The sequence below is a fragment of the Rattus norvegicus genome, chromosome 17 (genome assembly GCF_036323735.1).
Source record: "Rattus norvegicus strain BN/NHsdMcwi chromosome 17, GRCr8, whole genome shotgun sequence".
Taxonomy (NCBI): domain Eukaryota; kingdom Metazoa; phylum Chordata; class Mammalia; order Rodentia; family Muridae; genus Rattus; species Rattus norvegicus.
Window position 1 is genome coordinate 50,256,107 of NC_086035.1, and position 19,481 is coordinate 50,275,587.

The 19,481-nt window shown below is 40.5% G+C and overlaps 1 pseudogene; it reads right to left on the reverse strand.

The window, feature by feature from the left end:
* Positions 1-347: 347 nt before the first annotated feature.
* Positions 348-1,085, reverse strand: LOC134482629 (cofilin-1-like; annotated as a pseudogene).
* Positions 1,086-19,481: the final 18,396 nt, after the last annotated feature.

Below are 19,481 nucleotides of genomic sequence, written 5' to 3' on the forward strand. Positions count from 1 at the left end.
TCTAATCTCCTCTCCCTTAAACTTCTTTTCTTTTGTTAACTAGCCTTTATTGTTTCCTTTTTTTGTTTGTTTGTTTGTTTTTGGTTTTTTTTGGGGGGTCCCTTTCTGATCCTGCTTCCACGAGTGACCAAGATCAAGAGAAAGGAGAGAGCAACCAGCTGTCGAAGGGAGGGTCATTTCCACGGTTCATTTACACACAGAACTAAATGACAACCAGAGTCACTATTGTGGTTAGATGTTGGCAGCCTGGGATGGGGAGGGATGTAAGGATTGTTGTTAGAAAGTTGCAGGCTCTCCCTAAACTGGGTGCCTGTAGAGGGACTTGGTCTGCTTCCACCCAAAAGGAATCAGATCAAAAGCAGTTTGGGAGAACCAGAACTGGCAGGAAAGGGACAGCCTGGAATCCCCATGGGAAGGTCTGGGGCTGCTAGATATCCAGGCAGGAGACTAGAGGCTGCTCCCGAAGGCTTGCCCTCCAGGAAGCAAATGCCGTTTCCTAGTTTTTCAGCTAGGATGCAGAGGTTCTGGGTCCCAGGTAGCAGTTAGCTTATAATTCATGCTTACTTCCTGTTAGCTTTTTGTTGTTTGCATCCGTGGAATATAGACAGATCTGTGGAATATAGATCATTTTGCTCTTCGGGGTGCATTCCAGGGATCCCAGAAGATGAACACCAGGTCCTCCTTCTTTGTCTCTTTGGTCATGTAGGTTGCATCTTAGAAAGCATAGTGGCGGGGCTGGGGATTTAGCTCAGTGGTAGAGCGCTTACCTAGGAAGCTCCGAAAAAAAGAACCAAAAAAAAAAAAAAAAAAAAAAAAAAAAAAAAAAAAAAAAGAAAGCATAGTGGCAGTCCTTGTCGGGCAGCATCTTGATGAAAGTGGTGTAGGGGTTGTACACAGTCTCTCCTGCATCTCCTACTAGGATCTGCTTGCCCTCCTGCGGGATGATGTTTTTCTTGCCCTCATTCAGGCAAACGAGCACTCACCACATTCTTGAATTTCTTCACTTCTGGTTTTGAGGACTTGCACACTTCCATGTCATTGAATACCTTGATGACACCATCAGAGACAGTCACACCAGAGACCATGTTTCTGGAAGTGAAAGGAAGAATTGAGCAGTCACAGCTGGGCCAGGATCCAACTCATCACTAAACTTCTAAAGAGACTAATTGCCTTTACACACACACATCAAACAAACAAATAAAAACCTCAGAAACTCTGTCAGCCCCTAACAACAACAACAACAACAACAACAACAACAACAACAACAAAAATCAGGTTCCCCAACAAGTGCTAAGCACTTGCCTTCCAAGGAGCATTATAGAGAACATAATTTTATGGAGAAACTTTGCACCAAAATAGAGCTGTCAAAAATCAGGAATTACCTGATTTACTTAAATTCTGTCACCACAGCAAGAATAACAAACTACAGATGCTTACAACTAAACTAAAAATTCTCAAATAGAGAAGAACACAATGAGGATAATTTCCTTTGAAAACAATTATGACAATAGTAAGCATTGCTTTCCTGGATATGCCGCCATTATGTTGGCCCTTCCTCATACATTACCACGAGAGCCTTCAGGAGATTCTTCCTGCCAAAATAAACATTGTGTGAAAACTTTGCAAGTATAGCTGGGAACAATAGACCCATGACCTCTGTGTGACTCCTTGGTACTTTGCAAGGCAAAGTCCTAATTTGACATGTGGAATTGGTGGTCTAACCAACCGTGGTTAGCAGTGGGTCCACATGTAAGGGAGATGCAGTGGCTCCCGACCTGGGTCATCAGCTCAGCTTCATGCATGGTGAGTCATGGTGGCAGAAGGGGGCCTCCTTCCTGGCTGTCTTGACTCACTCAGTGGAGCAGGCAAGAATTCTCATTGGAGTTGTGGTCCTGAGCTACACAAGAGACCACATTGAGCTAAATGGTTTCACCAAAATGCAACTGGATCCCTCATGTTTAGAGGGAGCAGGACGGAAATGACCAAAATCACTGATTATTTGGGTTGGCAAAGTTCTACCAAGTCCTAACATTAGCTATGGGCTCATAAATCATATTTTCTTTGTCTTTTCAACTTCTTAGAGATAATTTGCTGCATCTGAGTTAGAATTTTCAATAACTTATATAGGGCTTTCCATCCCATTCACTATTACGAATGAATTAGCATTCAAGGTCCACTCAGAGTAGACCCAAATGTCTCAATTTGATTTAGAATCATGGTCTTATAGCATGGATTCTCCACCTCCCAATGTCCTTTCACAGTCACGTTCTTTCCAGAACTGTCATGTTTTTCCTTTTTCTTCCATTCTCTCTCTTTTTTTTAAGTTGAAACTAGCAATCCATGTATTTAAACATTATTTATATAACAATAATTTTGTAGAAATTGAATTGTAATATGCCTTTATACTTTTTCTATTGCTACATGATTAAAGGGTTGTTCTTGTAGACAAACTCCCAAAACTATTTTAATTGTAAATTAATAGAAGAAAGGCATGGAAAATGCTGGAATGAAACTTTCTTTCTTCCCTCCTTCATCAGGTGATCCACTGCAAGCTCTCTCAGAATTGGACTGATTTCTTTAACATGTGGCACCATGTGCCGTTTACTGATTTCTCTAACACATGTGGCTCCACATGCCATTCAGCCCAGGTTGCCCTCAAGGAGTCACTAACTCTTCTCATGGCTTTTCTGTAATGCTTGTCTTTCTCCATTTTCTACTTGTTTTCTAATGCTTCAAATCAAAGGCTAAGATCACTGCTTCTGGCTTTACTCTTGGTCTACTCAGGTAAATATTCGTCGGCTGTCACTGTTCCTACCCTTGTGTCCTCTTCCATTTTGCTCTTATCTGACTCCTTTTCAGTTAAAGTCCGAATCAGCAATCCCTCAAGGCAATGTTTTCCCATGCCATCTGTGGCTACTCTACATAGTCTTCTCTGATTTAAGTGTATATTCTCTAGGATTCTTGATGTCTTAGGCTTCTGTCTGCTCTTTGGGTGGTGATATTCTAGGACTCTGCCTGGGTTTTCACTCCCTGATCTATTCACTCTCCTTGGATGAAAAGATGGGTGCTATGTGAATGAGGCCAGTCTTCCTCAGCTCTATGTGATCTTACCTTGAGAGACTATGATGCTGGACAGTTATGGTTACCCACACAACTTTGAGCCAGGGACTTTCAAGTTTACTTTCACTGTCTCCAAGTCAAAAAAGAATACGAAAACATGGACAAGAATAAATAAGTAAGTAAGTAAATAAAGAGCCATGTATAGTAAATAAAGATAATGGTACATAAATAAATGCATAATTCTGCGTTTGCTTTTATGGGTTTTATAGCTTTAGCCGTTGTAATTAGGTCATTTCCCCAACTCTGAGTTAATAATGCTGTATGGGAACTGATGTAGACGTCCAATGTCATTGTGTATATGCACGCCAGTTTCCTTAGCACGAATTCTAGAAGAAAATCTTTGCTCAGTTGCCCCTCAAGTTATTTAACTTTAAGAAAATGTAAGCTCTTGAAATAACGCAGTTACAGAAGACAGAGGCTGACCATTTTAGCTTACCATCTCAGAGCTTTGGGTCCAGAGTAATTTTTTTTATGCTTAAACTTTATTTTTTTATTGGATATATTTCTTTATTTACATTTCAAATGTTATTCCCTTTCTTGGTTTCCTGTCCATAAGTCCCCTATCCCCTTCCCATCCCCTATAAGGGTGTTTCCCCCATGAACTCCCCCTTACTGGCCCCCGACATTCCCCTACACTAGGTTCCAACCTCAGCAGAACCAAGGGCTTCACCTTCCACTGGTACCCAACAAGGCTATCCTCTGCCACATATGCAGCTGGAGCCCAGGGTCAGTCCATGTATAGTCTTTGGGTAGTGGTTTAATCCCTGGAAGCTCTGGTTGGTTGGCATTGTTGTTCTTATGGGGTTGCAAGCTCCTTCAACAATTTCAGACCTTTCTTTAATTCCACCAACAGGGGTCCTGTTCTCAGTTCAGTGGTTTGCTGCTAGCATTTGCCTCTGTATTTGACATGCTCTGGATGTGTCTCTCAGGAGAGATCTATATCTGGTTCCTGTCAGCATGCACTTCTTAGCTTCAACAATGTTACCTAGTTTGGGTGGCTATATAGATATATGTCACATGTGGGGCAGGTTCTGAATGGCTGTTCCTTCAGTCTCTGCTCTAAACTTTGCTTCCACGTCCCTCCTATGGATATTTTTGTTCCCCTTTTAAGGAGAGAACCCGCTGCTTTGAGCATGTGATGCTCTTCTTGGTAAGAGTGCACGGCTGAGCAAACCGCTTGCTTTCTAACACAACATGAAGAACCTTTTAACTTTGCCTAAACTTAGCAATCCTGTCTTTGGATCTTTAGTGGATGTCTATTTCATGTGCAATGCGAAATTCACAGAAATTGATTTGCATAATTCTATGTCTGTTTGGGGGAAAATGCAAACATTGGCAGCTGGAATTCAAAGTCCCAGGTCCATCTTGACTTCTGAAAAAAAAAAAAAAAGGAAAAGACTATTTCAGAGAGAAAACTTTTAGTCATCAGGGGGTTTCTTACAGGCTGTCTCACTATAGTTTATGTCTAATAAAAGAGTCCACACTCCTAATCCACTCCTTTTCTTGAGATGGACAGTTAAGATAGAAATGTTCCTTCTATTTTCCTTAGGGCAATTCTTAAACAAATTTACTTCCTTCCACTAAAGTTTACTATGTTTACAAAGTAAATGTATTTATTTGCTAGTATTGTGTGTGTTTGTATGTGTATGATGTGTGTCTGTATGTGTGAGTGCCAGTGTGGGTGCTTATGATACTGCAGTTTTCCATATGCATGGTGATCAGAAGACAATTGGGGGAGCTGGTCATTTCCTTCCACTGTGGGTTCTGGGATTGCTCAGGTGCCCAGGCTTGCAAGGCAATCACTCTCACCTGCCACACCAACATGATAATCAGGCTCTTAGTTTTCAGTGAAGGATTGAGCAATGTAAACCTTACATAATGGTAATGGTTCTTATGGTAATTACCGGACCCAGAGAATCAGTCCAGACCCTTCAAGCAGGCAAGACCCTCCCATTTTCTATGGGTGGACCTATGACTGCTTAGAAAGAGAAGACTCATGGCTAGCTGATCCCACACTTGGGTTTTCGGGGGCATTCCAGCAATTGCCTATGACATGTGCCACAGGGTTTCCCCTTCATTCCTGTTCATCACACTGGCTGAGTATAAACACTTTCTGAACCAAAGTTCCCTGAAAGGAAATGCCCCTGTGGTAACATCCTAAAGGCTGTTGATGATTCAGAGCTCCAGTTACTGTGGAGAGGTTCTAATGTTGCAGGTTCAGAGCTAAGATACAAATGATCTTAGGCTATCATGTCCATTTGACTAGCCCACCAAGTTTATTGCCCACCTCTCTGTGTGACCAAACCAACTTGTGATTATTAGATACATTCTTCGCATGTATGAACAAGACTCCTAGTGTCCACCAAGCCCAGAGTTAACAGTGTCATAAAACAGCATCTGTGGATGCAGTACAATTTCTACCTCTTGCTATACCAACCAGTGTATTTAAAAACTGAGTTGACTTTTGACTTTCTTTTTTTATGTTACTATAAAACATCCCTCACGAAACTGTTATTACATTCGAAGATGAAATTTGGCGTAATCTAAATCTATGCTCCCACACCCTAGCCACTCATATTTAGATCCAGAATAGGCTATTTTGATGGAAGAGCTGTGTTTTCACGTTGACAACTTTGTTGGTGGGGAGCAATGATTGTACCTTTTCCTTAGTTTCTGTTTATTGCTATGGTTCTTTGTTCATTTATTTGCGGTGTGTGTGTGTGTGTGTGTGTGTGTGTGTGTGTGTGTGTGTGTGTATGATGATGATTTCATGAGCATGCACAAATATGTATTTGTTTTGGATTTTGAGAAGTAGTTAGAGTCCAGTAAATATTGCAGTAGATAACAGGAACCATCTATTTCAGAATTTGAGCTAAATAACCTTTGAACCTTGCTTAAATTGCCTTACAGTATTAACTAGTGGTAACCAGTCTCAAATGCCTATAAAAGCAGCAGAACGGGTTTTGAGTATTGATCCATATTGGGTAAGATTTAGAGGGCTACACTTTCAGGAGGTTTATTGAAGCATTCTGTTGGTTAGGTTTGACATTTTGCCTACTTCTCTTTTATCTCTAGGATGGGGAGAGAGGCATCTCAGTTTCAAGTCCAGCTAGGAGTCCTGTGGAATGCAAACAAGGCAACCAGTCAGGTTATAGCTCTAGTTCTAAAACTAAGAAGGAATTGATACACCATTGTAGCACTGCACAGTCCTGAGATACAGAAGATTCTGTTGACAAATGGTTCTCTGGCCTTTCCTTAACTAGTGTCTGATGGGAATTATTGTGCTTTTTACAAGAGTTAAGTAAATATGCTGAAATTCCTTATATACAACTCTTACATTATTGTGTAATGAGGACTCCAAGAAAGAAGTGCTAGATTTTGTTTTGATCCATGACAGCAAAACTCAAGAGGAAAGGGAGAACAAAATAAAAACTGGCTTTTTAAAAAAAATTCACTGGATTTTTTACTTGTAATTAAAATTTCTAACACCAAAAAACAAAACAAAAACCAAAAAAGTCCTCTACTTATGATGGTTTTTGTAGCTATGTCTGTTCCTTGGTTTTCTAGCTGCTTCAGCCACACCAGACTCCAGATCTGCTTTAATGTGTATAAATGCATCTGCACACAGCAGAGTACTCTATATCAGCAACTCGGGGAAAGAAATCTGGGAAAATACATATACTAATGAGTACCAAGAAAGCAAACATGGCCCAGTGCACACGAGGCAGAGATACCTCACTCAATGAGATGCTTTTTTTCATTAACATTTCTTTCCCGTGGTTGTAATTTCTTTTTGTAACAACCATCTGGTCATGAGAATGAATCTGACAGTGCTCTGGAACAACGGTGATTATAGCAAAGCTATGAAGTTTTTAAATGTTATTTATACCTGTTACATTCACTCTCACCCTCAATACTGATGACATGTCAGAGGCAAACCCAGCACAAACATGAAGACCACGACACAGAGCATCCCCGTGCTTTCAGATACAGTAAGCATTCAGTGTACAGTAGTCCTTCCTTCACACTTTAGTAAGACACCGATGCAGTGCAGCAGTCTGCAACGCATTTTCTCTCACAGTCCGTGCAGAAGACATCTGATTTTTTTTTTTAAGTTCTGTGATACAAATGATTAAAATAAATCCAGGATGAACAAGTTTCAAAACACCTGGTGTTCTGTGCATGAGTCCATTTTCTTTAAACTCTGAAAGAAAAGTGGTAAGAAAACAAGAAAAGAAAATAGCTGCTTCATTCTCTGGTCCTCTCCATTGCTGGTCAATGTTCTTATTTACTCTGGCACGTAAGGACGGAGGTGATCCTCTATGGTGCCAACTGCCCAGTGGGTGAGCTGTTCCTGCAGCAGGTAGAGGCAGATGCTGCATAACTTGAAGATGATGGCTTTTTTTTAAACTTCCAGTTAGTGTTGAACCCATAGAACTATGAGAAAGTATCAAGCACAGTTTCATCCTTGACGTGACAGGGCAGTCGCCTTGGCAAGGGAACATCCTGATACGGTGCAGGACAATATGCTTAACCATGTAGCAGTCTCTTCTGAGGAGAAATCTTCTATGCTGAAGGGATACCCTTTAAGACACAGAATATTCCACAGATGAAACATGCTATTCTTCAGGGAAACCTTTCAAGCTTAGAAAGAAAACAATTGAAAGGCTTCAGGAAGTTCCTTAAACTGACCAGACTCACTAGTTCCCTCCATCCCCCCAAAGCATATAAATGCTAAGGACAACTGAGAGACATCCTCAGGCCAGCAAAGCTTCCCAAAAGACTCTCAGGCAAGCTGAGCCAATTAAGACATAGAGCTCAGCTAAGTTGCTTGGATGAATTAGAGACTATCTAAGCTGCACAGAAGAGATGCAGACCTACTAAGCTACCTGGAAGAGATACTCCCCAACTTCTTGAGTTGCCTCCATGATATGCAGTACCAGTTTCTAGATTTTCTGAGCTGTCACTCATGCTGGGATGGGTTTTGGTGATACGGTGTCATGGAATCATTTCTACCCCTGTAAGGAACCCCTCGCCATAGTTCTATTAACTCCAATGGAAGTCATTAGTTCGTTGTCTTAGTTACAGAAAGCTCTATAACTAACATGTAATTGGGCCTTGCTTACAGGATCAGAAATTTAGCCCATTATCTTTGTGACAGGAAGCACAGATAGCAGAATGCAGCCAGACAAGGTACTGGAGAAGGAGCCTAGATTTCTACAGCTGGATCAGCAGGCTGCAGGAAGAAAGAGTGCCATTGAGCTTGGCTTGACCAATTGAAACCTCAAAGCCTACTCCCAATGTCATACTTCCTTAAACAAGGCCACGCCTACTCCAAGGCCATGCCTCTGAACAGTGTCATGCCTTTTGAGCCTATGAGGGGCATTTTCATCCAAACACCACATTCACCAAGCTGGATTCTGGCAGTACCTTACTTTGGTATGTTGTAGTTCCTATCTGCAGTGAGTAGACATTTGCTTATGTCTCCACAGAAAGTTTCACACAATAGTATATAATCCAATGTTTGATGGAGATGACCAACTGGCAGAGAACACAGACAGTTGGTGCTATTAAAGAAATTAAAACATCAGTTCCAGCTTTACTGCTGTTCAAGCTTCACTAGCCTTTCAAGTTGCTGATTGTATGTATTGTGAAGCAACTGGCATCTATAGCCACAGTTGACCAGCCAACCTTAAACCAGTTTCAGCAAGTAAGATGCAGGGAGTACCTTAGTGATAGCAAAGGAGAAGGGTAGCTTACTTGGGACAGTTTCTTACAGTGTTTGGACTTCATCCATGTTGACCTTATTGGGATAGAAAGGATTCTGGATGATAGTGCAAAAACAAAAACAAAAACAAAAACAAAAACAAAAACAAAAACCACCACCACCAACAACAACAACAACAAAAAGGCACATGTGGGCTACTTGCTTGACAATCCAAATATTGCCACACAGCCCTAACCCTAGCAATTGTATTGACAGTGATAGAATATGCTTTTGATGTGAAACAGAGACACTGAGATATTGGAGATACAGCCTGGCATGTTGGCTCACACTTGTAACCTTAGCAAACAGGAGGGTGAGGCAGAAGACTCCCTGAGCTACACAGTGAGTTCCAACCTAGTCTGGACTTGTCTTGGAAAACAAACCAACAAATGAACAATTTTTGATGCAACAGACCATGTTCATGAGGTCAAACACTGACAGTTGAGGCCTAGGAATTATTCCCAAGAGGATCAGCTTGGAGGAATGGTGCTGAGCTGGATATGCTGTGAGAACACCAGATAAGATTAATAGAACACACTCCTTTCCAGCCTGCACATCCACACAAAGGTCTGGGCTAATTTTACCTTCTAGAGATTTACAACTTCCCCAAAGAAAACAAATCAACCACCAAATTGATTCTAAATATAGCTTCGTACCATGTACATGGTGCCTTGGAAAAGAAAGAGGATTACCAATTCCAGAAAATGAAGATACTGAAGCATCTCATGGGAACACTAGTCCTACTTCAGGCAGCTGACTTGTCAGTACAAATAGCTAACATATTCTTCCCAGAGAACCAAGAGACTGACTATAAAGGAAATCAAAGATCTGGCAGAGCCACTAAAATTCTTAGTTGGAGAACAGTTAACTAGGCTTTGATACTGTTTGTACTTCTCTGTGCTCAAACTTCGTCACACAGAATGGAATGAGGAGCCAGCCTAAGATTCATTGATTAAGGTGCTAACTCCCTTGGGAAATTGAATGACAGCAGGATGGTTTCATTTCCTGAAGCGCTGATACATCCAATCTTAAAACATCTGCATGAAGTAACGCATGGCAACAAAGCTAGACTGGCAGATCTGGTAGGGCCTACTTAGAAGAGCTACCCTTCAAAAGACTGGTGAAAGATTTCCACAAGGATGCCAGTTAGAATAGATAAAAGCAATTCTTCGTGATCTGTAATCTTTTCTTTTAGCTTGGTGACATATGCCCTCTTCGGGAACATTGGCTGACGTATTCAGGGATGCTCTCAAATCTGGGAAGAAGTTGGTCAACAATAATTAAAAATCATCTGAAACTCTCCTATCATGTTAAAGTTGATTCTTCCTTGACTCAATGTTTATTTTGCTATAAAATATCAAATGTTTTCAGAGTTTTGAATGGGTTTTAATTCTGACCATTTCTATTTAAGTTTTCTTACATTTTTATAAAGGGACAGGGCACTGGAGGGAGATGATCATGTTTACAACAGCACTCCAGATTTTTTTATAATGTTCATAGCACTATTCTAGAATAGATCACATTAAAACAATATAATTGGCATCCATCAACATGCTCAGTCCAATTCTAGATATCAAGTGTCACTCCAGGTATCTACCCATGATTATACCCAAGGGTAACCATACTCCTCGAATAAATGTGAAAAGAAAATAGTTGTACCTAAATATAAACAGCTTATGTAAATCAAAACTATATTCTGATTGACTTAACAATTTAATTGAATGATATATTTTCATAATACCTAAGACAATTGAAATGTTTAAAGTCTTTCCTTGTCCAAGAACTAGGAGTAATTAATTTATAGTAGATTTTATGAAATCAAAGATTAATTTTATAATGAAACTGTAAACCACAGGTAAAAAATATATTCACAATATTGTTACCATTCTATTTGGCAGCAAGAACCTGGGAGAATTGTCCCACGCGCGACCTTGCCAGCAAGAAAACACGCGGGGACATACGAATCCTTGCGGCAGCCAAAACTTTTATTAAAATCTTAAGGAGAGCCCCACGCGTCCGCATGGCGCGGCTTATATACACCCTAGCGCGGCGCATCCACACGTGATTGGTCGCTTACCCATGATCTCATTAGGCACGCCCCGGGGTGGGCAAAGACCTGGCACGAAGGCACTCTTGCACATGCGCACACAGTTAACTTCCTGAAAGGAAGTCGGCTGGCGTGGCAGAGGCCAGCGTCATCTTGTAATGGCGGAAGCTATCCTGGCCTTCCACATGGGGCGCAGTGGAAGCCAGCGCCATCTTGTGGTGGCAGCGGCCCTCTACATCTCCCCCTATTTATTTATTTTATAACAGTCCTGATCACCCTATCGAGTGCAATGAGGAAACCTCAGCGATGTGGAAGGGCTGATCAAAGGATCATTGAGTCTCTCTCATCCCAGTGCAATGGATCCACAGATCCATGGGGTGCAAGAGCAGAGAACTCAGATACCGACTAATTCCTGAGCATAGATAACCAAATTCCAGGGGAGGCCCCTTGTACAATGGCCACAAGTGCTTGAGTGATAACGGCCTTGTCACGTTTCTGTTGAGATCTGAGTTTGCAAACCAACCATAGCATGAACACTAATCCACAGCATAGGGGTGCACCAAACAGAGCCACTCCCGATAAGTAGTGGGCACCTCATCTGGTTCACCTCAGCTGTTACCACCAAGGGCCGTAGTTAAGCCGCTCCTATAATAGAATTTAGAATTCCCAATTGTTAGTAACTACTCCAGAAAGTTTACCCACTGTGCTTGTCTAACAATAGATTGGGGGAGGATAACTCCAGACACTGCAGACACAATGTCTGCAGCAGTAATGGCTGCTGCAATAGCAGCGAAAGTGTCAAGGTCTTTTCCAGGACAGTTCAGGATCTCTGGAAAAACCAGCAGGCAATGGAACCATTTCTGAGATCTGTATAACCAGGGCAGAGTTCCCCAGTCCACAGCAGCTTTACCCAGGTGGCATTCCTGTGAAGCTACAGTCTATAAAATGACCAGTTAAGGCAGCAAGAGTCACCAGGGAAATGAGGGAGGCAGCAACGGCTGGAGTCCAGTCTTCTCCAGAAAGCAGCAGTGCACAGAGGGTCAGAGAGCGGGCCATAGTGGGACGGGACACACGCAGCAGTAACACTGACTGCAGCAACGCCAAAATCTCTGTGATGACAAAAATGCGAAGGGGAATCTTCAATCTTCCTCTCAAGGCAGAGGAATGACTCCAGGGACCAGAAGAGCTGAATCTTTATGCAACCAGGATCAGCAAGTCTCACCAACCACCTCTGGCAGCTGGCACACTCTTGTAGCATCCTGTAGAAAAAACACAAACATTCCCTCTTCCCCATAAAAAATATCTGGACAGGATCATGTCAATATGTGAATCTTTCTATTTCACCTAGGCAGAAGTATGCCTAGTTGTAGGGTGCCATAAACTTTGGCATCCAAATTTTAAAATTGAAATAAAAGGAGCATTATTTAGCGTACAGGGATAACTCCGCCTTTTATTTATTAAGATATAGTAAAGATATTATTTATTAAGGTAAGTCCTCGAGGATTAAATTGTGGACACTGAGCACTTGTATTTATAAATTGATTTGTATACCAAATTATTGTCTCCAGCATTATTGTTTTGGATATATAAAGAATGAGATTTTTTGACTAATTGTTCCTATGTAAGGCCTATAATCGGTCTGGTATCATTGTCCTCCCTTGCTAAAGAGCCCAGGCAATCCAGTTTGAGTTTTTCAATGTCCTATAAAGGAACAGTACTTAGTGCTCTTAACCACTAAGCCATTTCTCTAGCACCTCACAAACTTTATTTACCTAAACATAAGCATTAATTAGAAATGTCAAATCTTGTAAATATTGTCCAATTTCAGTCTTACTAGAAATCCCTGAGCTGGCAAGGTGAGGCTGGGAGTTGAAAGTAAATGAAAATCCTCTTTTCATGAGGGTGTGTTATCAACTCCATTACCATTTTTAAAGAGCTGGGTCTATGGTTTTGTTTAGTTGTCTGAGCCAGGGCACTGAAAGGACAGTGAGTTGTCAGACAATTCACACTGAAATCATCACTCACTGATTTCATGTAGAAAACTTGCCTCTAATAAAGCATTAAGTAATTGAAATCAATTGTAAACCACAAGCCACACATTGGCTATCAGTATATGAATTGAAAGCTTGATTTAAAAACAGTGGCTAAAGCACGGAATTTAATAATGTACTGAAGCAACAGAAACTCAAGAGAATAAACAAGTGATCCAATCATACATGTAGCCTTTTCATTAGATGAACCACCTATAAATACAGTAAGCGCATTTCCTATGGGTTGTATGCACAAATATACAGGAGGTACAAAAGCATGCAAAGAGTAAAATTATCAATTTTGCCTGAAAAATTTGTATATGTAATAGGCCAAATATCAGTATTTTATAATAACCAATTAACTGTTGTTTGGAATAAGATATGTTTTATCAGGTTTCTTTTTAAAATACTTCGATGACTCTAGTCCACAACTCTGTATTAACACAGCTGAAGCTTTATCTCCAATGTGCATAACAAAGACCTAAGTCCTCTGGTAAGGTGAGGTACTTAGCCAATTAACATATCCTTAGAAGCTTGAAATTAGTTTCAAATATTCTTTTCTGGAGTAGTGCAACAGCTACTCCCCAAATATTAAAGCTCATTTTGAGAGCAAAGGTTTGTAGTAAAAATTTCTGTATACACTGAAAGATTTAAAGTTCTAACTTCTTACATTGAAGAAGCGACAAAATTATATAATACAAGGCTATTAGTCATTCCTCTGACCTGTCCTAACAGCTGTAACGGCTTCCCACACAAAGAAAAAAATAAACAAAATTACCATCCTTGTCCACGAAGGATCCATAACTTTCGGTTTCTTCACAGTGGGTCTCCACCTAGGCCCATATCTTTCTTCTTCATAGCGAGCTGCCTCATCTTCTAAATCCTCTTCCTCAGAGGAGCCAAGCTCGTCTGTTTCTGAACTATCAAGCCCCAAGACCTCTAACTCCTTTACCGGATAAAGGCTTTTTTTCAGGGTTTTCTCCTCCTTTCCCTGTTTATTTAATTTTAATCTTAGCAAGGGGGCCCCCTTTTTTGCAGGGGTCCCTCCCTCAGTAGCTGAGGTGGCCACTGTCCCCGGGGCGTCCTTTCCCCATACTATCACCTCTGACGGTGGTAAGACCGCAGAGGGGCCTGGTGCTTGAGATCGATCAGTATCATTTTTTCGTTGCAACCTTTCACTACGCTCTGTTTCTGACATGCTTTCCTGAATTTCGTCCAGGGCCTCTTGGCCTGCCGCTATTATAGGACGAAAAATGTCTTTACCTAAACAATCCTTAACCATCTGCCAAATTCCTAACGTTCCCGGCCTCAGACTACTATTTAATAGAGGCCTCAACAGCACCCTCAGCAGAAGGAGAAAGATACAATAGGTCAAGACCAAACAATTCGGAAATTATCATGTCTCTCGGAGCTTACCTCAATTCCTGCCACTTCTCGTTCCTCTCCGCGGATGGAGGACTCCCTCTCGGCTCCTGGCGATGGTGTGGCATTTTTTATCCTGGGTTCTCCGCACCAAATGTCCCACGTGCGACCTCGCCAGCAAGAAAACACACGGGGACATACGAATCCTTGCGGCAGCCAAAACTTTTATTAAAATCTTAAGGAGAGCCCCGCGCACTCACATGGCACGGCTTATATACACCCTAGCGCAGAGCATCCACACCTGATTGGTCGCTTACCCATGATCTCATTAGGCATGCCCCGGGGTGGGCAAAGACCTGGCACGAAGGCACTCTTGCACATGCACACACAGTTAACTTCCTGAAAGGAAGTCTGCTGGCGCGGCGGAGGCCAGCGCCATCTTGTAATGGCAGAAGCTATCCTGGCCTTCCACGTGGGGCGCAGTGGAAGCCAGCGCCATCTTGTGGTGGCAGCGGCCCTCTACAGATAATGAAAGTTAAAAATGAGGCAGACTGAAGTCTCTCGCAATAGCTCACCTTGTTCAGAGCATCAGACAATTTACAATCTCCAGGTATTGTGAAGTTTATGCAAGAACATGTGAGCAATGTTCACTGGAGTTCATGTTGAATATAGTCTCAGGGCAGGGTCACATGTGTGTAGGCTGTATATAGTCACAGGGCAAGGCATTGAGGCTTTTTGTCTCAAGGGCAGCCTGTGCTTGAAAACACCATTCTGATTAATAATTGTTAATATGATGTGTAATGGAAAGTAAATCCACCCTCATTTACTACCTGTGGAAGGGATGTGAAAATACATTCCGAGAAGAGATATATGCTATGGAGGAACAGAGGTTACAATATTCTGCTTGGTGTTTTCTCAAAAGCTCTCAGAAATCTCATGCAGCTTCATTCTGATAATACCACCGGCCAAGAGTAAGACCACTACCATAATTTTTGAGTCAAATTTGAAAGAATTATTAAATACTGATCAGGATGATGGACATTGGCCAGGTCCATACCTGGAATTTCCACAGAATGGCCACAAATATGTTAGTCAGGTGCTTACAAAGGTAAAACGCACCTTCATCCAATCAGGGACAGACACACATCCTTATGTACTTCCGGCCTTTACTTCTCACCTAGATGTGATAAGGAACATCTTGTGCAGTTGGGACAAGCAATCTTGTTTACAAAACAGATGTGAAATACAGACTAGTGAAAACAGATGACTAGTTTTGCTATCTTACGTGAACATCAGCCCTTAGCATTTCATAAAGTTATCTGTCTTTGGGCAAATTGAACATATAAGTTAGAGGCATTTTTGTGTTACAGATCTCTTAAACACAGTAATTAAAACATAACTTTATTTCTTACATTTCCCCCTTGAGCTATATCCTGTGTCAAATCCTTGACTCTGTGGTAGGGGTGTGTTAATACTGGGATCTAGTAACCATCAGCTTAATGGCACCTTATATTTTCATATATATAAGGGGAAGTCCTAAGACCAGGGGAGATAATAAGACATTGTACCCTCAGGAACACGCAGGTGGAAAGACAATCTGTACTTATCCAGAGTCCCTTTAAGCTGTGAGAGGTGGATCCAAACCTTAGGACTCCCTCAGCTCCCAAAGCTTACAGGATGATTTTTAGTTTGGCATTACCACTTTTGTAATTTGTACTGAAATCCACATTGTAGACTATAACAGCTGGAGTACACTCAAACTCTCAAGTCACAGCAAAAGCTATGGCTTCAGGTTACAAAGTATAGACATTCTTTTCTCTTCCAGAGGGCTAAAGATATAGAGACTGTACAGACATATTTTTAATCTAATGAGAAGCACTTTTAAGTCTGTATTTGAAAGACAACCAAAGGAAACTTGAAATCTTGATCTTGTGGCTGATAGTAAGAGTCATTGCTTTACCAGCTTATCAGAACTCCATTGATCAATATTAAACATTGAACTTTTGATATCTTAGTATAAATTAGAGCATATAGGCAAGAAAGAAATCTGAAACATTTTTATTACCTTAAGTCATTTTCTTATACTCTACATCATGCATTTACATACCTTAGAACACTTTCTTACACCCTCAGAACATACATACACTTTATACCTTTTTTAATCCAATAATTTACCATGAGACACAAGTCGTTGTTTACCAAGAATAGTCATTGCAAAATAGTTTGTAAAAAGTTACATCTGAAGCCTATTTGCCTTTCTCAGCACTAGAAGCTCTGGATAAAGCAAGGCCTGACTTTTACATATAAAATGAACTAACAAGGCATCTGAAGTCTTGGGGAAGGAACTGTTAAACTGACAAAGCTATACTTAACCTAGTCAGTTTGTCAAAAATCTGAGATGGTAAATTTTAGTAGGAAGTATAATCCAAACGGCTTATGTATCAATTAAAATGACAAGAGACTTACCCATTATCTACACAGTTACTCTAGGCTCCTGTGGTCTCAATAGCTTCATTGAGGGTAGATGTCCCAGGGCAGCCTCAGTCTTTGGCCACCAGGTCCAGAGGTTGGAGACACTTTCCAGTGGAGGAGGAACTTAGGGGACTGGCCTATATTTTTTATGTAAAGTGGGTGAATCAACTCTCTGGTATCCTGCTTGCCCACTGTTTGAGTAGGGTCCCAGCGGTAGGCAAGGCTTGGGGCAGTATTTTTCAGTGTTTTGTGTTACCACAATCCATGTGGCATTATCTGTTCTCCATGGTCTTCTGTGGAGAATTTAAGGTTGCTACTAGAATTTGGCATTTCACTCTATCATGGAAAATGTTTTCTAATAAAGATCTTAAATGCCACATTTAGCAGATCTCTGAAGAGTTTGAGGACCATAATTGGTTAAATGTATCTGAGGCAGACAAACTTTGTTCTTACTTTGTATTCAGTTACTAGCTTTGTGCTTTACTAGTTAAAAACTTGTATTTACTTACTATCTTCAGACTTTACCTTGAAAACACATATAGGAGGCTAAAGTTTGTCATTGTAAATTAATTACAAAACAGGTTACAATAAGTTAGTAGCTTTTATATAATTAGGATTTGCAGCTTTATCTCTGCTAAGTTTGAACCTTAAAAAAAATAAAAATTTCTGAGTTGAAGCTCTTTTAGTATCAAAATATAACTTTAAATCATTAATGCTGTCCATGGGGAAAACTGGCAAATTTGTTTTCTTGGTCCTTTTATTCTATACTATTATGGAGTATCACAGTTTCTTGTATGATGCAGCATATCAAAACATCTAAAGCTTAACAAGTTAGCAAAGATGTGGGTTAGACCCACATCTGTGATTCAGTTTCTGTTAACCCGAATTGATCATAGGTAAGGAGAGACATTCTTTGGGCTCTTTGCCAGACTGCTTAGGTCTCACAGTTTCTGTTGCTTAGTGTTAGGTCCTATAGCTGTGGCCCTGACTCTTTAGACATTTATTTATTTATTTATTTATTTATTTATTTATTTATTTATTTAGATTACATATTAATAAATATATCTTAATACAAAACATTTTATAAACTTAAAATTTCCCAAAGCCTTATAAATTTAAATTGTTAAAGAAAATATCTAGCCTTTCCATTTATAATTTTTGTAAACTCCGAAATTTCCTTTAAAAAATTAAAATCTCATCTGTGGGCTCCTGCAATATCAAAAATAAAGTGGGAAGAAACAGAACACAACCACAATTTGGACAAAGCAAAAACCAAACTCGAACCATGCAAACTACTCAATGCTAGGATTCACACTCATAGTTCCTGGGCTTTCCCAAGGGACTGGGGAAAGCACCTCTGGTCCTGCCCTAAAGACAGCACATATAGCCTGTCTTTTAGGGTACATTTGGTTCCATTTCATTGTGGCTGTTGTTTCTGGTAGCCATCATATGGTACTGACCTCTCCAAAACTGCTGGGGTCCCTATCCTGGGCTCTCTTTAGGAGCTCCAACCCTGCCATAGAGTGCCACGTCTCAGTTACTCTCGAGGACCATTTCATGTCTTTAAAGCCAATACTACTTGAGTGACTCTTTCATTATAAAGTTTGACTGTCAGCACCAGGCTCGTTCTTGTATATAAACACATAGAGGTGCAGCTTTAATACCTTATAAAACAAGCACTGTTTTTAAATCTTATCTTTCAAAACCTCTGTTTTTATTATTTTCTTTTTAGGACAAGCATTATCATACAAAAATCTATCCTAATCCAAGATATCTTGGAGACCTGTTGTTGCCTCCTTGATTGGTTTATACCATGTGGTCACCTGTAGCCAAGTTGGGAATGAAGTCACAGGACATACACCCTCTTCAACCCTGGCAAAGATGACTACTGGACACTTTGCCACCTCTATGCTGATGGGGGCAAGGGCTAAGATAGCAGCAAACCATATGTTACTTATATCCCAGATGGCATCAGATCACCTAGTTCCTTTAAAATTACCCATGTAGATTTTTAACTATTGCCCCTGTGTTAACTTTTAAGTTTTAAGTTAACTTTTGTGTTACAGCTATTACAGAACTTAACCGTATCTGATAACTTATGAATCTTGGAGTCTAGGAAGTTTACATAATAGTCTTACAAATTTTGAGATAAGGCTATTATAATCTTAGCAAAAGTTTTTAGATGGTTAAATGAAACCAATAGTCCATTTTTAAAAGAATTCTTTTTTAAGATTTTATATATATATATATATATATATATATAAACAGTAGCTGTCTTCAGGCACACAAGAAGAGGGCATTGGGTCCATTATGGTGGTTGTGAGCCACCATATGGTTTCTGGGAATTGAACTCAGTACCTCTGGAAGAGTAACCAATGCTCTTAACCACTGAGCTATCTCTCCATCTCCAATAGTCTATTTTTTTAAAGCAGTTCTGATTTTCTTTTTTTCCCTCTGTCATAGAATTAGGTGGCTCTCCTGATGAAGGACATAGAAGAAACTTTTAAATAAACATGCTTGGGTATAGAGAAGGGAGAGCTGCAATCCCACTTGAGTCAGCATTTCAATAAAGTAGAACAGCCTAAAACAACTTTTATATTATCCACACCTAAAAGATGTTTGAATCTCTGCTAAACTGAATCCAGTGACCAGAAGGGTTAGAGATAAATTCTGAACTCTGGCA